This window comes from Notamacropus eugenii, chromosome 2 (assembly GCF_028372415.1).
Source record: "Notamacropus eugenii isolate mMacEug1 chromosome 2, mMacEug1.pri_v2, whole genome shotgun sequence".
Classification (NCBI taxonomy): Eukaryota; Metazoa; Chordata; class Mammalia; order Diprotodontia; family Macropodidae; genus Notamacropus; species Notamacropus eugenii.
Window position 1 is genome coordinate 267,199,165 of NC_092873.1, and position 27,069 is coordinate 267,226,233.

Below are 27,069 nucleotides of genomic sequence, written 5' to 3' on the forward strand. Positions count from 1 at the left end.
TTTGAGTGGAACAATGATTTGGAGGGCAAAGACTTTACAGACACAAATGATTTCAAAATAACAAGCCACCTCAGTCCACAAAAGACTGCTGTGCTCTCCCACCCATTTCTACCTTCTTACACACACACACACACACACACACACACACACACACACACACACACACACACACACACATTAGGCACAGGTCAAAAAATGATAGTGAATGCACACTAATGTTTATGGCAGCTCCTTTGGTGGTAACAAAAAAACTGGAAACAAAAGTTGCCTGTTGACTAGGGATTGGCCAAACAAAATACGGCACAGGAATGTAATGGATTATTACCATGCTGTAAGAAATGATGAATGGACAGAATCACGAAAAAGATTTGTGCAAAATAATGTAAAATGAAGCAAAACCAGGAAAACAACATGCAAAATGACTTCAACAATGTAAGTGGAAAGAAATTACAATACACAAGCTTTACTTGAAGGAAAAGATATAAGAAGATGTTTCCCTCTGCTCCTTTGAAGAAACAGAGGTTCATGCAGGTGGAACACCACATATCATATTAGACTTTTTGGATGTTTGACTGGTTGTGCTAAACTTTTTCTTTTTTTGTTTTTTGATATGGACGGATGACATTTTGGAGTGAGGGACGTAGGGAGAAATGGAGGTGATTTAAACACAAAAGATTTCCATAAAAATATATTTTTTTAAAAAGGAAAAAGAAGTGATGACAAAGCATTAATGAACCTGGCGGGTGGTTCTGAACACAGTAGAGCTGAGAGACCCTTGCCCACCCGGGAGATGTTACACAGCTTAGGTTGTCATGTCAGAAAATAAGTTTCTTTAAAGTTTTATTCTTGGTGAAAAGCAGAAGACACCACAGACCATACTAGCCTAAACCTCGAAGCAGGACTTCTGTTTATGTTTTTGTGACCTGAGCTCTGAAAGTCTGTATGTAAGCCTGTGGGACTTACAGTTAACCGAATAAAGGTTAGATGGATTGGTGCCTTGGAGAAACTAACAAATCCTAGTTTTTCCTAGTTCATTGTTTAATTCCCACCTTGTAGTTGTCCCAGTTCAATATGGCTGACACTTCAACGCAACTGAACTCATTTCTAAAACCATCTGGGAAAAACACCTTATAGAGGCCTTATTTTTAGGTACTAGAGATAGCCCCCCAAAAAGTAAAGAAAAATCACAGTCTCTTTCTTCAAGGTATTTGCAATGGAATAGGGGAGATAAGATATAGACAGACAGACAGACAGATAGATAGATAGATAGATAGATAGATAGATAGATAGATAGATAGATAGATAGACAGACAGATAGATATACAAGAAACAAATAAGGAGGCAGCTACAGTAAAGTAAAAGGGGTGCTGGTCCTGGATTCTGAGGTCCTCCTGGGTTCAAATCCCATCTCTGATTCTAACTACCTGTATGGCCAAAGTCACTAAACCTCTATGGGCCTCAGTTTCTATAAAATGAGGAGATTGGACTAAATGGCCTCAGAGTACCCCTGAAGTTCTGAAACCATCATCTTGGGCACTTGAACACAAAGTGAACTCCAATTAGTGCAAAAGATAGCTCCAGGCATTGTTATGAATTTAAGAGGGAGAATTCTACCTAATCGATTCAGGGAAGGCTTCATAAGAGAAGCAGCATTTAACTAGGACCTTGAAGAAAGGTAAGGACTTTTAAGAGGCTTAAACAATGACTTGGAGGATAGAGGTTCCAAGATAAGGGTAAATCAAATGGTACAGTTATAGTCCACACTGGGTGCATGGTGAAGGAGGTATGGAGAGAGAAGACAAGAGAGGTTATGAAGGTTATGATTATAAAGGGTTTCCAAGGTCAGGCTAAGTATTTTCTATATTCATTTTCTATTGGGGAGCCACTAAAAACAATCTCTCCTTGGACCTGTCTATAGATTTCAGGTTAAGGACTGCTTCCACAGAGGATGAGGAAGGAAGGAAGGAAAGGAAGGAAGGAAGGAAGGAAGGAAGGAAGGAAGGAAGGAAGGAAGGAAGGAAGGAAGGAAGGAAGGAAAGAAATTAAGAAGATGAGGGGCAGTTTTAGCACAACGAACAAGTCCTATGGTCTGTCCAACTGTTCATGCCATGGGTTTGGGGCCTGCTTCCTTTCCAGAGGCTTTGAGATGCCCTCCCATTAGCCTCACTGCCCAAGCTTCTGCAACAGAGGCACAGAAATGGGCCCACCTGTCAGCTGATTTAGCACTCCTCTAATGTAGTTCCTGAGCTCAGAGGCCTGTGACTCTTTCAATATTATCTTTCAATCAATTAGGCATATGTCACCTTTATAAAATGCATTACCTTTGGTCACACTGTGAAAAGTATGGAATAGAAGGAGGACTAGTATTACTCCTTTCTCTAAAAATAGCCCTGTGTGTGTGTGTGTGTGTGTGTGTGTGTGTGTGTGTGTTCATGAGTAGTATCACTTGGCTTATGTAACTGTGTTACCCAAAAAAATAGGCAAATGAAGAATCAGACAAAAAATAACTTTCTTCTAGAAAAATTACTTCTCAGATAGATAGATGATTATTTTTATTCATATTAATTCAATGAATATTGAGCATCTACTACATGCAAGACTGTAGCCCTTGATTGCTGGGACTCTCCCCTTCCCCAACACACACAGACAGACACAGATGCACACACTCAAGAGATACACAAATTGAGCAGGCACAGATACAACATTATATTTCTGAAGGGTAAGCCAACATCACTGAGTTCAGTGAGCCACTAGAGTACTGGCCTCTGTAAGGCATCATTATTACTATCACAATTTACGGAGCACCATGGCCAAAGAATCTGTCACCTAGTGCTCACCCTACTGCTTACAATCATTGAATCATAGATTTAGAGCTGGAAAGGACCTCACTGACTATCTTCAACTCCCTCATTTTACAGATGAGTAAATGGAGATCAAGAGAAGTTAAGCAACCTCCCCAAGGTCACCTAGGTAGTGTGGTATTTGAACCCTGCCCTTTCTACATGACTCAATCCATTGCCAATACTGCTAAAAGCCTGTCTAGCATTGAAGAACTAATAAAAGCTGATAGTCCATAGCATAGACTGGATGAAGTCAGAGTCATCACCATGCCATGACTGGAGCAGGACTTTGGAGAGAAATACTAGTACTCAAACTCCCAAACACTTGCTGAAGATGACAGCTTCCACTACAAAGTCTTACTACTCCTCAACAGTACTACTACCATTACTATAAATTCACTTTAATAGAGCATTTTTCAAGTTTCCATGGAGCTTTCTTCATAGAAACCATATAAGAGTAGTAGTTCAGACGTTATCATTTTACAGATACGGAAACTGAGGCTGAGAGATAAAGGGATTTGCCTGTGGTTACACAACTCTTAAGTATATAATCACAGCATAATAGAATTTTAAATTATAAGGAACCTTAGACCTAAGTCCAATCCTTGTTCTATTACAGATAAAGAAACTGAGGCTAAAAGAAATTAAGTAACTTTCCTAAGGATTCAGTGGTTCTTGTCAGCTAAGGTAGAGAGAATTCAGAGAATTAAGGCAATTGAGAATAGTAGGTCTATTCTAAGAATAGTAGGCCACTAACACCAGTAGGTTGTCCTTGATGTTTTTGAAGAAGTATTTCTGCTAGATTCAATTTGAAAATCTTTTAAAATTATTCAGCAGATTAACTGTGAAATGACCATGCAGGAGGCTTAGTACACAGACAAAACTTTATCGCTGCAGCAGATTTATAGGAAAATGTCATTTTTTAAAGGGGTTTAATTATCATTTTCTTACAGAAACTTGCCCAAGACCCAAATGCTAAATTGATGTTTAGAATCCTGCAGTAAATTTGTTACTTGAGGTTGGTTTGGGGAGGTTTTTAAAGGAATGTGTGCTGGTAAAAGCATGTAAATTCAAACTTTCTGAATAGGTAAAAGCAAAAGTAAGGGTTCAGAGTTCAAACCGCAGCTTTACCCCTCCCTAGCTGTGTCCTCTCCTAACTTTGGACACATCACTTAGTTTCCATGGCTGCAAAAATGGACGTGACAATACCAGTAGCAAATGTATCACCTCAGGTGACAGAATGTACTTGGAAGGAATTTGAGGCCTGGGTAGAAAGAAAGCCTGGAGTGCCTGCTTGAACACTTTCAGTTTCTGTGGACAAAAATATTTCTTAAATCTGATTATGAATGGAAGGACATCTTCAGAGTCAACAAGGACCCATCATTAGGGAGGGGACGGGGAAGAGAAAGAGAATAGATGAGTTTCTCTTCCTCTAAGAAGACTCTTTTCAAATTTTGGTCTGATTTGAGGAAAGCAATGTTTAGATACTAGCAACAGCAAAAAATTTTCTGAATTTTTTCTCACTTTGTCTTTTTCAACAAGAAATTTGCAAGTCAACTTTTTTTAGTAATCAGAAAAATCATTTTTATTTTGTATATTTTTCAGAAAAAATTAAAATCTACAACGTGGCTGCTTGAGTGAAATGCATTCCTTTGTAGATTCAATCATTTGTCAAAATGTGAACTTTGATAAACATATTGTATTGTCTAGTATAGCAATAATAGAGTTGCATCCGGTTTTCTAATAGAATTCAGTACAACATTCTCTAAAGCTCTGATGGAAAGTATTGAATCTTTGCAATAAAATTCACACGGGCAGTATATACAGTACAGATATATATATCCTAAACTGTGAAGAAGATTCTTCAGAAATTTTATAAAATAGAAAGCTGAGCAAGTCAATCTGAAAAGAGTTGAGTATCGTTAGTAATCGGTACTAGAAAGTGGGTGCCATCTTTGTACCTACTCCTAGGGAAAAAGGGATTGGGCCAATTTTCTCAATTCATGTTCATCATCAGTCTTTATTTTTAGTCAATGATTTTAAAGTATTTTCAAATAATACTATTCCAAAAAATCTCAAGTGTCATCTGTTTCTCTTTAATCTCTCTGCTGAAGGACCTCAGAGATCATATGAAGAGACAGGGTCCTGAAGTGCCCCCAAATTCTTTTTCTGTGTCCGAGTGTACAGATCTGTGATTTCACGTGTTCTGGAATGTCCCTTAACAAAATGTCTGTAACTTTCAGCCTTAGACAGTTATCTAGGTGATTAAGGAACCATCATGTTCACACTGCAAGTTTATGTGTCAGAAACCGGATTTGAACTTGGGTCTTACTGACTCCTTGTCTGTCCTGGCAGTGATAAAAAGAATAATTTATAATTCTGTCCCATGCCTCTTTGGATTATGCCATAGCATATCTGAAAATGCCCCAAAAGACTATGGGAATTGTTTCTAATAAAGCCTTCAGGATTTCCCACCTACCTCTGCAAAGGGTTGGACCCCATCCACAAGGAACAACATAAAAATTCTGTAGGAATCTTCTGATTTCTCCTTCTGCATATTTTTTTGTGTACAGTATATTCAAAACGACGCTACCTTGTGTACCTTAGCTTCTAACCTGATCTTCCAAAATAGAGAGTGAGCTACCTTTCCATACAATGAGTCAGACAAAGTTCAGCCCAAGATTGCAAAGAGTCATGCATAGAATAAAGGTCCTAGACTCTGGAGAAACTAGGTTCTACCAATCCAGGGCTGCCTTTCAAGACAGCATCTGTGCTTAGCATATGGCAACTATTTATTATAGCTTGAGAAACAACAATTCCCATGATAACTGGTTCTCGTATATCAGGATGCTTCAGTCACAGTTTCCCACAACAATCTGCTTGTCTGGTATGTGTGTGCCAATGCCACCACAGTCCAAGCACACAGTTGTCTACATTTAGTCATTTACTGAGGGTAAACAGACATGACTTGAGTGATGGGAGGGGAGGGAGGGAGGGAGCAAAAGAGAAGAGAGGGAGGGAGGGAAGGAGGGAGAGGAGCTGCTAATTTAGTCTGGCTTGAACACTGAACTGTGAAAGAAGGCTCAAATACTAAGTGGGCAGTATTTATAAAGCCCTCCCATTCTCTAGCCCACCTGCTCCATATATACACCCTTTGCCTTTCTCCCAGGACCCATCTTGAGACCACTGGTGTTTCCTATTTGCTGAAGTGCCAGGAACGATCTGTTTATTTGTTCCAAAGATGCCTGTCCTCTTTTTATATCAGCACCCTGTTAAGGAAGAGAGCAGACTGCTTAAACTACCTGCGGAAGCTTGCTGAAGCAAACTCAGGGCTATGGGGTACTTTACCAAAGAATCCTTCCAACCAGTGCTTGGATGATGGGAAAGGAAACACATGGGTATCTTTGCAAAAACCATAATTTGTGATAAAGTCACCTCTCCAGCTTTCAACTCTCCAATTATCCACTCTGACCCCTCACATGAAGTAGGTTTAATTGTCAAAGGCAAAAGAAATGACTCGGCCCCTTCATTAAACTCACTTTTGAAGCACATTAAAAAAAAATGCCAGTAGCTTTGTCTATAGCTCCTAGTATTCATGCTGTTCATTTATCCCTTCTTGAACCTGCATGTACCCCCAGGTTACTGATTGGAGCCTGATATGAATGTAAGATTGTGTGGATTTGCACTTAAAAATTGGGTTCAACTGTAATGCTTTTTATATTTGATTTTGTACAAACAATTTTCAGCTCAACCAGTAGAAATCTGCTCCTTACAGCAGATGAATATGCAATTAGTAGAAATAATGAAGCGAGAGTCAGCTGCAAAAGCCACTTCTTTGCCTAAACGAGTGAGAACTCCAGGCCGGGGCACTTTATTTGGCTTCCCCATTGTTAAAGTCTATTAAGTTAAATTATGAGAAGTGTTTTGAAGTCTTTGACACAGAATTTGAAGCCTCTCCTTCCTTATTTACATTTCAGCATCTATCTGGGTGGAAGACTTCTTTCCCCATGAATTAGCAACTAGGGAAAACAAAATGTAATAGAGAAACAAATACTTATTATGAGCACTCACCCCACCTTTAAAAGATACATGCATATTCTCAAATACCTCCCCAGAACCCCCAATCTGAATTTCCTGACTAATTTATTTAAAGAACATAATTGGTGTATCCCCAACTGTTGGATAATTTGTAGTTGGAAATGCATTTACTTGGCTTCTCGCTGGTGGCCACTGACAAAGTGTCAAACCAAAGGGCTCTTGATAGTTGCTTTGTGTGTGTATGCGTGTTCCTGTGTGCCCATGTGTTTGTGTGTAACATCCAAGCACATGCCATTTATTTAGATTTCAACACATACTGTGGAGATTTTTTTTTCCTAATAAAAGGAATTATCCTAGAGCTTTGCATTTAAAATGTAAATCTGGAAAGGACTGGCTGAATGCTTGATGGTTTTCTCATTGGGGAATACATTAACTTTGGCCTGATAGTAAACTGGCCTCCCCCTTAATATAATTCAGCTTCAGAAAAGAAATTGCAAAAGGAATCAGTGGGGACAGAGAGGAGAAATGCCATGGAGTACAGACATGTGCAATCTGCATGGCCTGCACTAGACTGAATGTAATGAGATTTAAATATTGTGTAACGAGGGTCACAAGTTTAGATTCTGTACCTTCTCCCTACCCCCACCTCCAAAGTATGAAACCCACTTAACACAAATTTGGTTGAAATCATCATGGCTTTTCTTGATCCCCATCCTCTCCATCCCTAAGTCATCGGTCATGGGATAGAGAACTGCAAGGCATCAGAGTTCATCTAGTCAAACTTTCTCATATTAGAGTTGAAGAAACTGAGGTTACTCAACCACCTCAGTCACATCATCAACGTAGGTTTTAGAGGTTGATTTCAAACAAGATCTAAAGTCCATTGTTCCTCCAAACTCCCTATCTTTCTGACTGCTGACACTTGATTGCTATTGGCCCCTAGCCATTGTAGCTAGCTACCATTTGTATGAGGTTTTAAGGTGTGCAAAATGCTTTACATGTTATCTCATTAGATCCTCACAATAACCCTGCTCTTAATAGCCTCGTTTTACAGAAAAGGAAACTGAGGCAAACTGTAGTAAGTATCTTGGGCTAGATGTGAACTAAGTAAGGTCTTCCTGACTCCAAGCCCGGTTTTCTATGCTCTATGTCACTGTTATTTCCAGCTAACGGTAAGTAACAGTTATGCTATGCTAGTAATGGTAACAGCATAGATGAATGAAACTGTCATTCAAATGAATGTTCAATTTTCAAATCGAAAATTATGGAGAACCTCCTATTATGATGACAAGCATGCTAGTGTCTGCAAAGGGAGGAGGGAGGAACTCCCTAAAAACTTTTCGTGGAACCACAGAATTTAGTGGAATGTTAGGTTGCAGGGCGGATAGAGTGCTGGACCTAGAATCAAGAAGACCCGAGTTCAAACCCAGCCTCAGACCCTTATTAGTTGTGTGACGCTGAGCAACTCATGGAACTCTGTTTGTCTTAGTTTCCTCATCTGTAAATTGAGCTGGAGAAGGAAAAGACAAAACCATTCCAGTAACTGCCAATAAAATCCCAAATGGAGTCAACAAGCAGAATTTAAACATAAGTCATGGGTTGTTACCAGGAGCTGCAGAAGGAAATCTGAATCAATATATTACTTTACACATTAAGGAAGCACAAAGACAGTATCTTGGAAAAAAAACCAACACTGGATTAGAAATCAGGAGATTGATATTCTAGCCCTAGCCCAATATCTAACCAGCTCTGCGACTTCAGGCCTCAGTATCGTGTCTAAAGGGTTACCAATTTGATTCCATTGAAAAAGCACTTGTTTAACACCTACTATGTTCCAGGAGCTGTACTAAGTGCTAAGGCTACAGACAGCTCAAGAAAGTTAATTGTTAAATTTTCAGTGTGAGCATTTATACCTTGGAACTCAGTAAATGCTCTAAATCACAGTTTGAGCAACTGTTTCATCAATTGTTTCAATTTAAGAAAGTGATGGACAGGGGGCAGGGACAGGGAAGTTAATACAGACTAAATTTTAAAAGACCACTGTGTTTGCTTTTTATTTTCAGAGAGACCGTTATTAAGAGTTTACCACAACACCCTCTGCATACAGAGACAAAAATAAAACCATTCTTGGTCATAGAGAGCTTATATTTGTACTAGTGAGAAATGTATACAGTTAAATAAAAATATATGGGATTATAAATTATAGATCCAGAGTTGGAAGGAATGGCAGAGGCCAACTGGTCCAACCTCTTCATTTTACAGATAAAGGAACAGGCCCAGGGAAGTTAATTGACTTGTCCAAGGTAACACAGGTAGTATGCCAAAATCAGGATTTGAAACCAAGGCCTTGGACTCTGGAGTTGGTGCTTTATGGCCTGTATCAAAAATGAAGTAATTTTTTTTTGGGGGGGGGCGGGAAGCATTAACAACTCAGGTGAATCAGGAAAAAAAGACCTCATATATAAGATGGTCACCAGCTCCAAAAATATATCATGGCCCAATGACGAAGGGTATCAGTCCAGTAGGAGTCTGCTGGATGCTTTATCCCTTCACCCTTCTGACCTTCTACTGTTCAATTCCCCATCCCCTTCAATTATCTTCCTCTAAAAGCCCAGCTCAGAGGCCTTATTATGAATTCTTAAAGATTCAGCGGTTTTCATACTTGAAACCTTCATCTTAATTGAAAAGAAACCAAGGTCTTTTATAAAGCAGACAAAGGAAATTCATAGACCCTAATTTTTTGTTCTAGTTTTAGTTTATCTATAACAAGCTGAAAACCACAGTCTCTCAAAATAAACAAGGAGAGGGGTGGGGAGATGGTATGTGAATTTTCTTCCTCACTCCCCACTCCATTTCTCCCCCTGAGAATTCTGTTTTCTTGGGGGTAGGATATTTTCTTTTTTTCTTTTTGGTACAGGAAACTATCAAATATGGTGTCCTCGGGCCTATGGGAGTGTTCAGATTGTGTCCAGAATGCCTGGGAGCCAGTTATGTTTTGATGAGAAACCCTGTTTAATGTGCTCCATTAGAAGCGACTGCTAAATGTGGCTCGAGAAAAGCACGGTCTGTTTTGTGCTGGGGAATTAAATCATGCTCGTTTGGATACATGGCTGGCACAGGTTCCCTCCGCTGCTGGCAGTAAGGCTCAGCAAATCTCATTATGAGATTTGGTATAGACAAGGCAACCAGCAAGATTTTTTTCTCCTTTTTTTTTCAATTATTCATTAAAATACAGTCGATGCAGTGAAGCCAGGACCTAATTGCCCAACCTAATTTTAGTATCACCCCCAGGGGGTAGATATTCTGTTTTGACTGTAGGATTATGATTATGATTATTATTTTTAATTCTAGGCTAAATGAAACAGATGCTTCTCAATAAACTTCTTTGGTAAACACATTTGGATAATCCTCAACGTGACTGTAAATGTCTACAGTGGTGGAGAATACAGCCGAGTTTGGGAAAGACAGATGTAGTCATAATGATCCAAGGGTCCTGGGCATCAAAAATATAGTCAGGGCCTTTGATACAGCGGGAGGGTAGGGAAAGAGAAAGTAGACTCGATCCATAGTTCATTCCTGGTTCTGATTAAGCAGTGTGACATAGAGGATAGAGAATGAGGAAGGTGTGAGTTCAAATCCCATCGATGACATATACACATACATGTGTACATATGTGTGTATATATGTACACACATGTACACACATATTATGTGTATATGTACATACACATACATACTAACTATGAGACGCTAGGCAAGTCACTTAACCCCTGTATACTTATAGGTAACTCTAATGAAAATAAGATTTAATATTTATATAATGCTAAAAGGTTTGCTATATGCTACCATTAGGCTATGAGCTCCTTAAGAGGAGGGGCAGGGGTTTTTGTGGGGGGTTTCCCCTTCTCTGTGTTTCTAGCATGTAGTGCAGGGCCCAGCACATAGTAGGTGCTTAATAGCTTTTTTGACTGACTGTGTGTGCATTACATATGAATCTGCATTGGTAGAGTTTCTGCAATGAGGAGGTCTTTACCCCTAGGAAAATCACAAGCCTGTACTGAAACAAAACAGAAAGAACATTTCTGGTCCTTGTTTAACCATGAAACGATTCAAGGTCTGCCCTAGTTTTGAATAAAAGGGAGGGGAGAGGATGGAAAGCAATGGTTGGAGTTGGGGAAGAGAAAGAGGAAAGACTTTATTTGATTGTTGTTATGTTTTAGTTTGGTTTGGGTTAAACTCCCTTTGTTAAAGAAATGACATAGCCAAGCCTTGGGGAACAAGGGTGGCTGTCACCCTTGGTGACATCTTTCTGGGCTTATAGCTAACCGAGAATGGGCCAGTTGCATGTACTTCTGTGTTCTGCCCTGCATTCCTCTCACAGCCCATTGAACAAGTTGATTGTTGCCTCTTCTTACAAGAAAGGGAGCAGAAAGGACTAGGCATCTAGCTTTGAGCACCCTCTTCCAAAGATGGACCAATTTTTCACCATCTTGCAATTCAGAGAAATGGGTTCAAGGAAGCTATTCACATAATGGTGGCTCTCAAGGGCAAAGGGCATAGATTTGCCCAACTCTATGTTTCAAACGGTGGTCTCAAGTCCTCCCCTGTCTGAGTAGCGTTGACTCAAGGTGGGTTTCATTTGGCTTTCAGGAGCCTCCCTCTGGTTCTCTGCCCCACACAACTTCTGTCTCCATCTTTCCAAAAAACATGTACCTCCAATAAATCCAATTGATAGAAGTTAGAGGACTTCTTGAGGGAAATCAGAGAAGAAAAGGAAGAAACTAAAACAGCTAAGCACAACCTTGGAAGAAGAGTTGTTGGTACTTTTGTCCTTCATTGAGGAGGACTATGACCTCAGAGAGGTGAGTTAAAGGTTATTAGTATTGACATTTGGGCCTTGGGAAAAGCTGGAAAATACTACTTTCATGCATTACAGACTTGAGAACAAAACCCCCCAGAAACTGGATAATAATAATAGCTAATATTTAATCATGTTTGAAGGCTTACAAAGTGGTTTACCTGCATTAACTTTTAATGAGCATCACAATATAGTAAGGTAGGTACAATTGTGACTCCACGTTACAAATGGGGTCATTTGACTTGCCCAGGATCCCATAACTAGCAAGTGCAGGTCTTCCTGACCCAAAGCCCAGGGCTCTTTTCACTATTCCACTCAGTCTTATTTAGAACTTTCCTAAAAAATTGTCTCTTATCTGAGAACTAGGATCTCAAAAACTGGCTGTGGATTTGAAGTAAGTTCAAGCAATGGAGTAACTGTGTAGTAATCTCCCTTTTCACTCCTAACCTGTGATTTTAGTGAGATAAGGAAGTTCCAATGAGAAAACTCCATCTAGCCACACAAAGTGGCAATCTTCCTGCACTCAGCAGTCTCAGACAGTTGCCTGGTTCGTGTTGTTCGTTATTGCTAGTTCTTCATTCTCAAAGAGAACCATATTATCAGGGAGGTGATATCATGACATGCAAATGAATTGGATTTAAGTGAGGCGGGGTTATGCCAAGTTACCAGTTTCATTCATTCCTCTGGAGCTATCTGGGGCCAGTGGCGAGATACAGATCAGGACGACTGGAGATGGCCTCAGATGCAGTGGGAGACTTTTTAAGCTAAGTTTTTTGACTGGCCCAAGGTTACATACTTAGAATGTGTTCAAGGTAGGGCTTGAACCTCTTCTTCCACTATGTTGGGGGAGTGATGTCCACTGAAAATGAAAATGTACATGGATGTGGTAGAGGTCACACATAAATACACACACACACACACACACACACAAACACCTCACAGTTCTACAATATCGAAACCAAATAAATCAGGAGTTCTTGAGAACTTCTTGTTTAAAAAAAAATTCTCATTTTGGGGAGAGCTAAGATAAGGCCTAGGGGTTTGCCAACCACTCCTGAGTGTGAATATGTGTCCAGGGCCCTCCAGCTGTTACATGCCAACTCCTCTGACTTCTTTATCTTGCCTCATATAATATTATACAATAATTGTATGGTAACTCAAAACTCATTCATATTCTTTAAGATGTGATTTGTCCAGTTAGCCCTTAATGATGCCTAATTCCTTTTTCAGTTCTCTAAATTAGTTTAGGAAGCATCAGAAGAGAGATGTTTTTAAAAAATCACTTCTGGTTTTGTTTACACCTACAACAGTGTGCCTTTACATTTCCAGCCTCCCACAGAGGCTGGGAAAATTCTCACTAATTCTTTCTTTTCCATTCTCCACACCCAAAGCCTCGCCCCAGCCCTTTTAGCTTTTGTGCCAGTTTCCTTTCTAGAAAAGATGCAACAAGGTCTGGGAGAGGGTTTACACGGGCTCTTAACCTGGGGTCTGTGAACTTGTTTTTAAAAAATATATATGTTGACACCTGTATTTCAATAGAATTGGTTTCCTTTGTAATGCTATGTGTGTGTAAACATATATGCATTACATATATACATATACACACATTATACATATGTATGTATATGAGTGTGTGTATACATATACATATATGTACGACCATATTATTCTGAGGTTTCCATAGGCTTTACCCAGCTGCTGAAGTACCACAAAATGTCACAAAAGTCAAGTCAACAGGTGCATAGTACAAAAAAAAAGAGTCAAGAACCCAGGGATTAGAATTATGAAGTGGTTCAAGAGTACTGCACAATTCAAGCCACATTCTAGCTGTTAGTGTTGATACCTGTGGGATCAGTGGTAGGCCTGAAGCCAGATTTCCTACAGCTCTGGGGGAATATGCTCCCATTGGAAATGGCCCGAAGCCTGTCAGTAGACCTGGGACCAGGATCTTAGCTCTCCTACTAAGGATGATTTTTCTTGAATCTCAAAAATTGTGCAGCCCCGGGTAAGTCACTTACCCAGTGTTTGCCTCATTTTCCTCATCTGTAAAGTGGGGATAATAACAGCTGCCTTCCAGGATTGTTTGTGAGGATCAAATGAGAGAACATTTGTAATGTACTTAGTGTACTTTAGCTAATTTAGCATAGCACATCCATAAATGGTAGCTGTTCTTATTAGTAAAGTCAGGACTTGACCTGCAATCCAAACACTGTGCTACCCTGCCTCCCTGGGAGAATATTCTCCTTCCCCTCTCCTCTTCCCTTCTTTCTCTGCCCTCCTTCCCACCACCACTCCCCATGTACACACACAGACAGATGAAGAACATCTGTGGCCTAGAGGATTAGGGAATACGGGTAAAAAGACTGGCAACTCCCCAGTGATTATCTGAGCAGGGACTGGAAGGCACGTTGGTGAGTGCTGGGTGGAGGCACTGGCCTTTCACTGGCAGCGGCTGGAGAGAGGGAGGACGAAAGGCAGGGACTTAATTGTATCTCTAATTTCTGGCTATATGACATGCATAGTAATGGATGAAGACTAGACAGGAACTGTATGAAATACCAGTGGCTCGTCTAGTATCAGAGATGGCATCCCTAGTGGGTCTGGTCTAAGCAGATTTTTCTCTCCCTGCCCAGCTTCCTTCCCACCACTTTCTCCTGGGTGCTTTATTTATTGATTCAGTGGCCAGTTCCCTGACTTGGATGGAAGAGGGGAGCGTAATTGATAACATCCAGGATCCCTCACAAGATAGTAATAAACACTCCTGGGTGGGTGAGGAACAAAATGTTTCTGATGGACAGTTATCACCAGGAATTCGCCAAGGGGTGTGTGTGTGTGTGTGTGTGTGTGTGTGTGTGTGTGTGTGTGTGTGTGTGTGTGTGTGTGTGTGTGTGTTGGGGGAAATGAATTGACCTGTGGGGAAGGGGGCTGCCATCTCTGTGACCCCTCAGATAGCCATGGAAAGCTTCAAATGGACACTGGATGAACTTCTGCAGAACTGGGAAATGTTGTTTCTTTGTGACAGTGGGTGAGCCTGGATCTCTTGGGAGGAAAGAATAAGAAGAAAAGAAAAACTGGTTTGTCTTACACTTAGTGGCAGCTGTTGAGGTATATAATTAATATACAAATACAGACACACAAAAGCAATGGCACCCAGATACAGCAATGTTGCAATTGCCGCCATCAACAATTTCCCAAAATAGTGTTAAAATCTATTCAATTTACTAATTACATATTCTCTCTATAATGAAGGTAATTGCTACAATTCTTCATAGTCACAGCAGATCTATTAGGATCTTTAGTGGAAGCACATAGGTAAATACCACTGTAAGATGTGTTGTGATAAGGAGGATTGTCAGAAATAATAACCCTAAGGATCACATAAACAGATTTTAAGATTAACTTATGAGATATGTTTCTATTTGACACAAATACTGTAATTATTAAATTGCTGGCACTCTACAATTACAATATTGATTGTGATAGTAACTGCAAAGTGGTAATACCCAGTAGGGCCAAAGGCATTCAAGGAAGCAGCACCAAAATGCACCAATCAGAGAAGGCCCATGACAACACTGAGCCCCATTCAGCTAGAAGGAGGCCCTAAAATCTTTAGGGATTTTCCCAATGTTACCTTGTCACAGTAAAAGTTAGTGGCAGTGCCAAGGCTTGGACAGAGATCTCATGACTCCCCAGGCCAGTGGTCTTTCCTTTAATGTCACACTTTGCCCAAGAAAGAAAGTTTCAGGTCACTTTCCTTCTTCATAGATGCACAGATGGTCGGAACCATAAAGGATCCACTTGTCTTGTACAATCTGACCATTTGGACAGATGAGGAAAGTGAGGCCCAACGATGTTAAGTGGCTTACTTAGGTTCAAACTGCTAGTAAATAACAGAACTGAGACAAACTTATCTCTTGGTTATGGTTTTGAAGACTCTTTCCATCATAGCTTGCCCCTTTTAATTCTTCCTAAATGCTCTAGAAGCTACATTACATCATACAATAGTCAGGGAGACTTGGTTCCTGTCTCAGTTTTCCTACTTATCAGGCATGTGATTCTGGACACGTTATCTAAACTCTAAGCCTCAATTTCCTCACATAGAAAATAGGGATAATGACAGCACCTACCCTATGGGGTTCATGCAAGGCTTGAATAATATTTTTTTAATTTAAAATAGATTCTTATCAATCCACACCATAGATATCCTTTTTCTCTCCTCTTCTTCCCCATTCCCTTATTTACAAAAAAAAAAAAAGAGGATGAAGAGAAGAAAAAAATTTGACAAAACTGATCGATACACTTTTTAAAAAACTAATGATGTAAATATTCAATCTTCTGTACCCATGTACTCTCTTTCTCCTTCTTCCTCTGAAAGGAATAAATGAGATGCTTCCTAGTATCTCTTCTTTGGGGGCAAACTTGTTCTTTAGAATGTCTACCGTATTCATGTTCTGCCCTGTTTCGTGGTTGTAATTTCTATTTGACTGCTGTAGTCATTGTGCATGTTATTTTCTTAGCCCTATTTACCTTGCTTCAATTCATGTCTTTCCAAGTTTCTCTGTATTCAATATATTCTTCATTTTTCACAGCATAATAATATTCTATTATATTCATGTACCACAATCATTTTCCAGTCAATGGTTATTCATTGGTTTCCAATTTTTTGTTTCCATTAAAAAAATGCTGCTATAAATATTTTTATGTATAAAGAGCCTTTCTTTTTGAGAGTGACTTCCATCCCAGCATATTTCTAGCAGTGGAATCTCTGAGTCAAAGGTAAGGTATTTTAGCTACTTTATTTGCATAATTCCAAATGGCTTTTCAGAAGAGTTCTATAACTTACAGCTCCACCGACAATGCATCAGTGCCTATCTTTCTACAACATTAACTGTTCCTGTCATCTGTCATTTTTGCCAGTTTGCTGGGTATGAGGTAAAATCTCAGGGTTGTTTTGATTTGCATTTCTCATATGACATGCTCTGAAGTATTCTTTCATATGACAGTCATTCATTTGCAGTTCTTCACTTGAGGGCTGTTTATTTATGTTCCTTCACCACTTAACTATCGGAGAATGGCTTTGAGTCATGTATTTCTGTTAGTTGTCTATATACAAAATATATGTTAGATACTAAACCCTTGGGGATAATGTATGTAGAGTACTCTACAAACTTCAAGGTGCCACATAAATATGAATTATTATTCTCCTTGGAGGAGAGTGCCCTATCTTTGCTTCCCTACACTCTAGGTCAGAGGAAGAAACGTCAATAAGATTGCTAAGTGGTTGCTAAACTTGACACTTAACAGCACCTTACAAGTCTCCCTAAGAAATTATTTATTTCCCTTAGGGCTTTGTGTCAGGGATTATACTTGGCTGGTGGCTTCATATAGAATCATTCTGTCTACTTGAAGGGGGCAGACTTTCCCCTCTGTGCCATCTTGCTCTAGGTTCATGACCACCTCTTTTTCACCCCCCCTTAGTTGGCTCCCTGGGTCTCTGAACTTCTGAACTGACTGCTGAGACAGCAATATTTTACACAACAAGAGGCAGCCCTAAAAGAAACCAGGACAATGCAAAGGAAATTTCTGAGTAGAGACAGCTTTTATTTCATCACACAGAAAATGCAGAGCATGAAAAGAACTCGCAAAACCCAGGAACAAATACCAAAAAAATGTATATAATCAATCAATCAATCAAGAAGCACTTAATCAAGTACCTACGAAGTACCAAGCTCTATGCTAAGGACTTGGAATTGGAATATAAAAATAATAATGATAATAATTCTTGCCCTCAAAAAGCTCACACTTCAATGTGAGAATAGGACAGGTAAGTAGTATGCCTGTTGGATAGGAGTGTGTTCAAATACAGAAGGGAGGTGGACCATATGACCTGTAGGCTCCCTTCCCGATGTAGTGTTCCTCGAGGGATACAGCAAAGTAGTCTCTGGAGGCTTAGGAGGTCCCTTTGGAAAAGTTTTACTTGGCGGTCTGGAATCTATAGTTCAATGTTTCTTGCAGCTTCTTTCATGTCCATATTCCTCATAGAAACATTAAGCAAGGAATATCTCATTCTTCTCAGTTTTAGGTGAACTCCTAAATCAGGTTCTTTACGTGTGCACATGTATGTGCTTACAGCTGGTTTAGGAGGACTAAGAGAGTTATTCAATTATCATCATTTTTTAAAGGAATCTGAAGCCAAATTTATGAAAAGACATTCTAAGGGGCAATTGGTTGATCACAAATGGTATATAGTGATGGCTAAATTGACAAAAACCAAGAACAAAATAAAATATTGCTTTCACAATTCTACAGCACAGAAATGAGGGAATTGCTTGGCACTGTGCTCACCCTTTAAAATTGTCTCATTTGTTCCTCACAACAACCCTGGGAGGCAGGTGCTGTTATTATCCCCGTTTTACAGAAAAGGAAACTGAAGCAAACTGGTCAAGTGACTCGCACAGGGTCACACAGCCAGTAAAGCCAGATTTGAACCAGGCCCAACATTCTACTCACTTCACTATCTAGCTGCTTCCTGCTACTAAATGACTATCAATTCTTTGAACCTCAGTTTCCTCAGTCAAATGAGGTGACCTCCCTACTCTGTGATTCTGGGAAACTAAGTCATCACATTGATCCCTGCGTCCATAAAGAGAAACACTAAGCCCAAGGTAAAATCAGGAGCAAGAGCACCCACCCACAGCTGCTTTTGGCAAATAAAACATCAAGTCAATCAGTCAGTAAGCATTTGATAAGTGCCTGCTATGTGCCAGGCACTGTGTTAAGCACTGGGCACATAGAAAAAGACAAAAGCAAAACAATCTGTACCTTCACTAAGAAACTCACAGTCTAATTCATCTCTCTGGACTTGTTTATCCATCTGTAATAATAATTCTAACAGCTATCGTTTATATAACACTTTGAGTTTTGAAAAGAAATATAAATGTATATGTAGTATAATTATATTTAATGTAAGTTTCCTTAGCTATAATAATATAGCATTTTTATGCCATTTTAAGGTTTATAAAATTATATAATTATAAAATAGTTGCACCTACCTCATAAGGTTGTCATGATGATCAAATGACATATGTAATTTTCTACATTATATATAACAGCTAACATTTACATGGCACTTTAAGGTTTTGCAGTGTTATATCTATATACGGATATATGCTACACGTATAACTTGTATATACATATGTATTATATAAGTTTTATATGTATATAAAACTTTGCAGATCTTAAGGTGACATGTAAATGCAATCTGCCATTATATATGTATGTATATATCTATACATATACACAAATGCACACACACAAATATCCACAGTATCATTACAACAACCTTGTGAGGTAGATACAATTATTATCCCTCCCCCGTTACGGGCTGAGAAAGGTTGAGTGACATGCCCAGCTTCACACACCTGGCTTTGTCCACTCTAGGGTTTTGCCTAAAGACGATGTCAATTAAAACATGGAAAGGTAATAGATAGAGAGCAGGTCCTTGACTCCTGGAAGTCTGGGTTCAAGTTCTAACTCTGACACATACTGACAGTGTACCCTGGGCAAGTCACCTAACTTTATGGTGACCTAGGTAACTTCTCTATGCCTGTAAGTTGCAGAAAAGGTCTACACTGGTGGAAGAAGTTTCATTATCCAAATATTCCATTATCAGTAAAATCATGGGTCCATTTCTTCTCCCTGTTTTTGAGCAGGACAAGTCACAGACAAAACTGTGAAGGGAAGATTTATCTTCAGTTTCCAGCAAACTCAACCTAACAGTCCCCCACTTTCACCCCTCATCCTTCAGTACCAACATCCCCTTGCATAGGACCCTACCCCATACCAGTATTCCCCAATTAGTCCCCAAGCTTGGAAACTTCTTCAATCACTACCACTCCCAACCACCACTAAGCCATGCCTCTCTTGGTGTCCTGGGGCTGCTGCCAGCTAAAGAGTTAAAACATTATTCTCATGCTAATTCTCTCATGTAGCATGTGTGCATTTTCACAAGTTTTCTTTCTCATGCTTTGACACAAAGAATTTCAGTTTTGGAAGGAGATGAGGTTGGAATTATTCTTGGGGCAGTTAATCTTTCAGTGTCCTTCAGTTCATAATACATAGGTATAAAGCTGCCCATACCTGTGTATAAAACAGAGAGGTGCATTTTACGCTGTATGTCTCTTCTACCCAAATTTTTTGCATTCTTACTCGCATAGCTTCAACTATCACCTCCACACAGAAAATTTCGAAATCTATATCATCAAGGAATTGAGCTAGGTGACTATAAGAAACTGGATGGTTCAGGGGATAGAGTACTTGGCCTAGAGTTAGGAAGACCTAGGCTCAAATCTGACCTTAGATGCTTACTAGCTGTGGAACACTGGGCAAGTCACTCTGGTTGCCTCAGTTTCCCCACCTGCAAAACAGGTTAATAATAGCACCTACCTTGAGGGTTGTTGTGAGGATCAAATGAGATATTTGTAAAAACTGCTTAGCATCATGCCTTACACATAGTAGGTCCTGTATAAATGCTTTATTCCCTTCACTAAAAGGTCTCCACCTCCCAGAGCTCTAATTGTCTTGACTTTCCTGTTATTTTTTAATTTTTTTTACCTTCTTAATTGTTAAGGGAATTTTTCCTTTCATTGAACTGAAATCTTCCTCACTAGAACTTCTACCCATCATTCCTAGTTCTACCATCCAGAGGCAAACAGAACAAATCTAGTCTCTCTTCCATATAACAAACTTTTGAATATTTGAAGTCAGGCCCTAGTCTTCTCTTCTCCAGCCTAAACATTCCCAGTGCTTTCTACCATGCTTCTATGGCATAAGATTGAGGCCCTGTGACATCCCAGTCCCCTGACCTTGGGCACTCTCCACTTTATTCAAGATCTTCCTAAAGTGTGGTCCCTTAAACTGAACACCAGAAGTAGTCTGACAAAGTAAGAGGACAACGAGATTATTGGAGGTCCCTCAGTTTGGACCTCCCGGAACACTTCTCTGAATGATCAGTCATCGGCTGTTTGGGGTGCCATCAAGAAGCATTGGCTCGTATGAAATTAGCAGGTCAACTTAATCCCCATAATTTTACATGAACTCCTTTCTAGCCCTACTTCCCCTGTCTGGCACTTGGGAAGTTAATTTTTTTAACCTAAATGTAACCCTGTAAATCTATCTTCATTTAATTTTGTCTTATTAAATGTGATCCAACATTCTAATTAGATCTTTGGGGGTCCTGATCTATTATTCAGACAATGTTCCTCCAAGCCTACTGTCAGCTATTTGACGGACAAATTACACGGTCAAAGGTACGATGAAGACATCTTCATCAATATCACTGATGCACATCTCAAATAGCAATGGGTATGTGTTCATACTCTTTCCCTTTGCTGGAAATTCTCAATCCCAGCTTGTTTGAATTCTTCCATAATTTTAAAAACTCAAGTAAAATACCACCTCCTCCAAGAAACCTTTAAATGCCATCCTCACCTATCTTCCAGTCAGTAATAATCTTAACTGCCTTGGTTTTTGTTTTGTACCCCTTTTTTATATTGTTTTGCACCATAGTTTTGTGTGTGTATTTTGTACCCAACTTCCATAAATTTAGGGACTGAACCTTATATAAACTTTTCATTTCACTCACAGCCTTACATAGATCTATACACATAGCAGGAACTCTTAAAAGTAGTTTTTATTTCATAAAATATCTTTATTTCATTTATTCATTTGTTTATTTATTTACTTAATTATTTTAAAACAAAAATTTGTATTTAAAAAAATACCTAAACTGGCAAGACAGCCTTCTTGACCTTGATCTAGTACTTAGTACAGTGCCTGGCACATAGTAGGTATTTGATAAATGTTTATTAAATTGAATTGAATTGATCTACTTCCATAGGCTAAGTCAATAATGACTGCAATGGTGGAGATTTAAAGGTTGAAGGAGAGGGCTGGTAAGAAATTTTGTGGTAGGTGGTGGTTTTTATTCATCTTTAGTTGACAGGACTTAGGATTCAGCTCTCTATGTGGGAAAAGTTAGCCCTGCTAATCTTTTTCTTTTGATTTCATGAGAACCCCCAGTAGCAGGGATTTCCAGAGCTCACAGCTCTAAGGATAGATTAAGGATGAGAATTAAGTCACTTTTATTCAGCAGTCAAAAAGAAGGAAAATTCCAAAGTGCTGGACTGACATGGAGTTGACATCACCTGGAATTGAATCCCTCCTCAGAAATATCCTAAGTGGACTTAGGCAAGCCACTTAACATTTTCAGGTTTCAGTTTCCTTATTTGTACATTTAAAAGGGTTGGATTAGGGAGCAACTAGGTGGTTCAGTGGATAGAGCACCAGCCCTGGAGTCAGGAGGATCTGAGTTCAAATCTGGCCTTACTAGCTATGTGACCCTGGGCAAGTCTCTTAACCCCAGTTGCCTTCAAAAAAATAAAAATAAAAAAAGGAAGAGGTTAGATTAGATGACCTCTAACGTCCCTTCCACCTCTAACTCTATGATCCTATGAGAAGCCTCATAATTTTCTAAAAAGAGTTTTGGTTTGTCTTCCTATAATTAGTCTTTGACCTCTTAGGGTCACTGGATGGGGAGGGAGACTGAATTTTAGGTCAGTAAACTTGCTTACTCAAGGTCTTTCTGGTATTTTAGTAACTTAAGCTTTTTGGATAAAGTCCAAGAAAGATCCTTCCAAATACTGAACTCTCTTTCTGTTATATTATACATAAGAATAGTGATAAATGTTAAGAGATTCCAGAGTATGTATAAAGCATCTGAATTCCTTTAATGTTCTGCTAGGATCTGCTCATGAATTCATCCAAATCCACTATCCCTATTCAATTACATCTTAAAAACTTTCACAGAGCTGAGAAAAAAAGATTCTCCTAACCCCATCCTCCAGGACTCCTCTTTTCCTTAAACCAGTCATATTCGGAGGGTACCTCTTGGGTATAAATCATGACAAGCTTGGCTCAGGGCTCCCACAGAACCTCAAATCCTGTCAGTTCTGGCTAGTAGAGCTTTACATCATCTTCATCTCATCCTGAGGAGTGAGGATAACATGTTCAATTCTGAAATCCCCAAGTGCCAGGGAAACATGTTTAGTTCTGAAATCCCAAATGCTGAAACCTGAACCCCCTGATAACCATCAATTCCAATCCCTATGCAGGGTAGGAAAGGACCAGGTTTCAGAACCAGTTCTATCTCTCTAATGTTCTCAGAATTGGTAGTCACCTAGGATAACCAACATATTACCCTCCCTTTCCCCTTCACTCCCAATCTTCAGGTTGCTCTAGGTTAAAGCAGACAAGCTACAGAAACCCATAACTTCACAAGACTTGGCCAAGACAGTGGTGTGTTGGAGCTATTTCCTACTGGCTCAGGAAAGCCAACTGCTAAATTTTCAATTTAAACATTTTCCTTGAAAACCAGCAAATACTACAAATCAAGGCTTGATTTATTGTTCTGTTGATTGTATAGGTTTAAGAAAGCGATGAAGAAAATGTTAAATTAGGGAGTTCAGTTTGAAAGTGTCATGGGTAAATTCTTTTTTTATCTTTCAGAGATCCTGTTACTGAACAGTTACCAGCATATCTGTGGCCCACATCTCAATCAAATGCCTGTTTCACTAAATGCTAGAGTGGGGAGGGGAGAGTCATAGAATCATAGATTTAAGGCTCCAAATCCCTCTGTGTGCAGATGTGGGAACCGAGGCCTAAGGAGGTTAAGTGACTTGCCCAAACTCTCATAAGTAGTAAGCATCAGAGACAGAATTTGAACTCAGGTTCTCTGACTCCAAAGGAAAGAGAATGAGCACATGTATAGGACCTACTATACTGCCAAACACTGTGCTAAACACTTTACAAATATTATCTCATTTCTTTCATAACCAGTATTCTTTCCATTTCTTTCCTCTGAAAATCTTTACATACCTCTTAGTCTTTAGTTTAAAGGAGTCCCTGCAGGTGGAAAAAAGGAATATTTCATTTCAGCATTATCATCAACTTTTAACTATTAATAATTAACTATTAACGTTCAACCTTAACACCAACCATCTATTCCTTTCCTGACAAACCTGAGGATTAGCAGACTTTCAGACCTCAGCTTTTTATTATCATTTGCCTCATTAATATTCTCAGTAGTCTGACAACAAGCACAGAATACTTGTAGTTTTCACTAAACAGACGACAAAAAAAATTGTTAAGAAAAACTGCCCAATTTGCTGGCATTTTATTTCAGGGTACCCCACTACAGACTTTCTGCTCATCCCCAGGCCTGGCTATCACCTTTCTCCCAGAAGGCATTATGCCCTCCATAATCCATGGTCTTGGCTTCCATAGGCTCACAGATTCATAGATTTAGACTTGGAAGAGACTTTAGATGTCATCTAGTCTAAAACCTTCATTATGTAAATGAGAGAAAAGCTAAGTAACTTATCCCAAGTTACTCAGAGTACATAGCAGGCCTGCCATACTTCTCATAAGGCAAAGAACTAAAGGACCAATGACATCATGAGTGAATTAGATTTAAATGGGATAGAACCTTGCCAAGTCATCAGCCTTACTATTTCCTCCAGAGGCATCAGAGTTCTTGGCACAACAAAAGCCAAGACAACTGGAGATGGCCCAGATATAAATCTTTAAGTGCTGTAGAAGTGTATACTTATTCTTTTTGCTGTCTATACTGTAGATTCCGAGCCCAGTAGACTGGCCAAGCGTCAGATTCACAAAATCTTAGCACTGGAGAATCTAATGTAACCCCATCATTTTACAGATGAGGAACTGATGACCCCTAAGGGTAAAGTTACTGCCTGAGTTCATATGGTCAGGGGCAGCAATGAGATCCCCTGACTCCCAATTTCAAGGTTCCCCCAACACTGTGATTAATTCATCAATCTGAATGGGAGTACTGACTCATTCTACAAAGATTTATAACATCACCAATACCATAAGACAAAATAACAACCAATGTCTCACCCTTCCAGATTATGTAGACTTTGATTGGTTTTGACATTGATTTATTAATTTAGATATTTATTGAGCACTTACTATGGACAGAGCATAGTAAGAAGGATAGAGAAGGGGAAATGCATGCTATGGAGAGAAAAGGAAGCAAGAAGAAATAGAAATTCTGCTTTAGTTTCCTGGTCTAAATAAAATCTTTAAAAATCACATATTGTGAGCTGCTAACTTCAACCACATATTGAGAAACGTGTTTCATTTTTCCTTGGCACCAGATTAGCTTATTGGTTCAAGGCAGGAGAGGAATGTTGGGGGTTGTAAATTGCTTCACACTTTGTCCTTTCCCCCTTTTAAAAGTGAAAATAATACAGGGATCGGGAGGACCAACCCTCTGTCCCTGAATAAACATTTATGCTTCGAGCTCCCATTATTGGAGAGGTGTTAGGATAACATTCTGATGTTGATGCCAGGTCTACCCCAACACTAGCTCCCTCTTGCCCCCCTCCTCCTCCTCTGGAGGTCCTGCTTAGAGGGCTTTGAAGTGCACACACTCTCACCTCAGCCCCTCCACATGGAAATAAGATCACTAGAGCAGGCAAAAAAGAAGCTGAGAGTTGTTTGAGGGGTGAGGGGTGAGTATGGAGAGCAGAATAGGAAATCACACCTTTGAGATAATTATTCACTGACTGTGTAGAGGTCTCCTTGCATGAAAAAGAAAAAAGAGGCAAAGTAATATAAAAAAGTATGTGTTATTTTATGAATCACACACTTAAACGTATAATAAAAGAAAGAAGAGAATGAATGAGTTTGCAGCCAAGGGCAGCTCATATCCCTAGGCTTTGCTGGGTCTTTGTTTAAAAGAGAAGAAAGAGTAACCTTCATCCCTTTCTAACAGGTCAATATTTTAAAAACCACGCACGGTACCAGAAGACCAAGTCCAAGAATCAGAGGACTTGAAAAGGACACTGAAAGATCTTTGAGTCCAATGGTTCACAAAATGCCTTCAGAATGCTGAGAGTCCTCAGGAGAGCTGTGGTATAATTTGGAATCAACAAAATTTTTGCTTATGATATGAATTGATCATTTACTTTGATATGCTTCATCAGTATCTCTTGAATTTCAATATTGTCTTCAGGACTAAAAATGTCTGAGAACCATTCCTCTGGTACATTATTCCTCTCTCTCTCCAGGCAAGATGGCACCTTCATCATGGGAGATGAGTATTTGTTCTTAGTTCCCTCCATTAATAAAGTCCCTGAGGCCTCACAATCCAGAGTCCTAGAATGTCATAGCTGGAAAGGAACCTCAATCTCAACTCCTGCATTTTACAGATGTGAACCCTGTCCGAAAGTCCTTTACGTTCAATCTAAATCATCAGTTCACAAACATAAGCCCTGCTATTGAGTTTCAGATAGTTCTTTAGGGTAAATTTATTGAATTTCAGATTACTCTACAAGGCATCAATCTAGTGTGTTATTACTTAGATTGTAAGCTCCTTGAGAGCAGGTATTGTGTAGTGATTTTAATATTACATGGCCAAGTTCTCTAGCATATGTTTTGTAGCACAGTAGTTAGAACACTGGGTTTGGTATCAAGAATCATCTTTGGGTTCAGAACTGGTCTCAACCATTTAGTATATGTGTGACCCTGGGCAAGTCACTTAACCCTGTTTGCCTCATTTTCCTCATCTGTAAAAGGAGCTGTAGAAGGAAATGGAACACTACTCTAGTTTCTCTGCCAAGAAAATTCCAAATGGAGTCAGGAACAGACTGACATGACTAAAACAACTGAATAACAATGAACATTGGAAGTGGGAAGAAGGTTATAGCACCGGAGGGAGGGTCTGGATTTATGATTTCATTTGGTGTAGGAAATCACAGAAAGGAAATATACTCTATCCATACAAATATGCTGCTCATCTGCAACCTAGACTATTGGAGAGCTGCCTGGAGAACTGAAAAGCTCAATGATTTGCACAGGAACACATAGCTCATGTGTATCAGAATCCAGATTTGAATCCAGGTCTTCCTGACAGAGCTAAACCTGCTTTAACTACTTACTACTTAACTACTACAGTATTGCCTTGAGCTTAGCAAATGCCTGATAAACATCTGTTGAATTCCATTGAATTCACAGTATAGTTCCAATTAAAGGCACAGAATTAGAGAATAGGAGACGGACTTCTGGTCCTGTCTCTATTATATACTAGATTCTGGATTTGGAGCAAATTGCAAAACCTCATCTATAAAAAAGGGATTGTAAGTTGTATTCTGTCTACTGTGAAAAGTCAATTTAATCTTGTTCAATTAACACTGTTCTTAGGTACCTCCTATAGAGTTGTGAGACACAATTAAAGAAGATATGTAAAGTA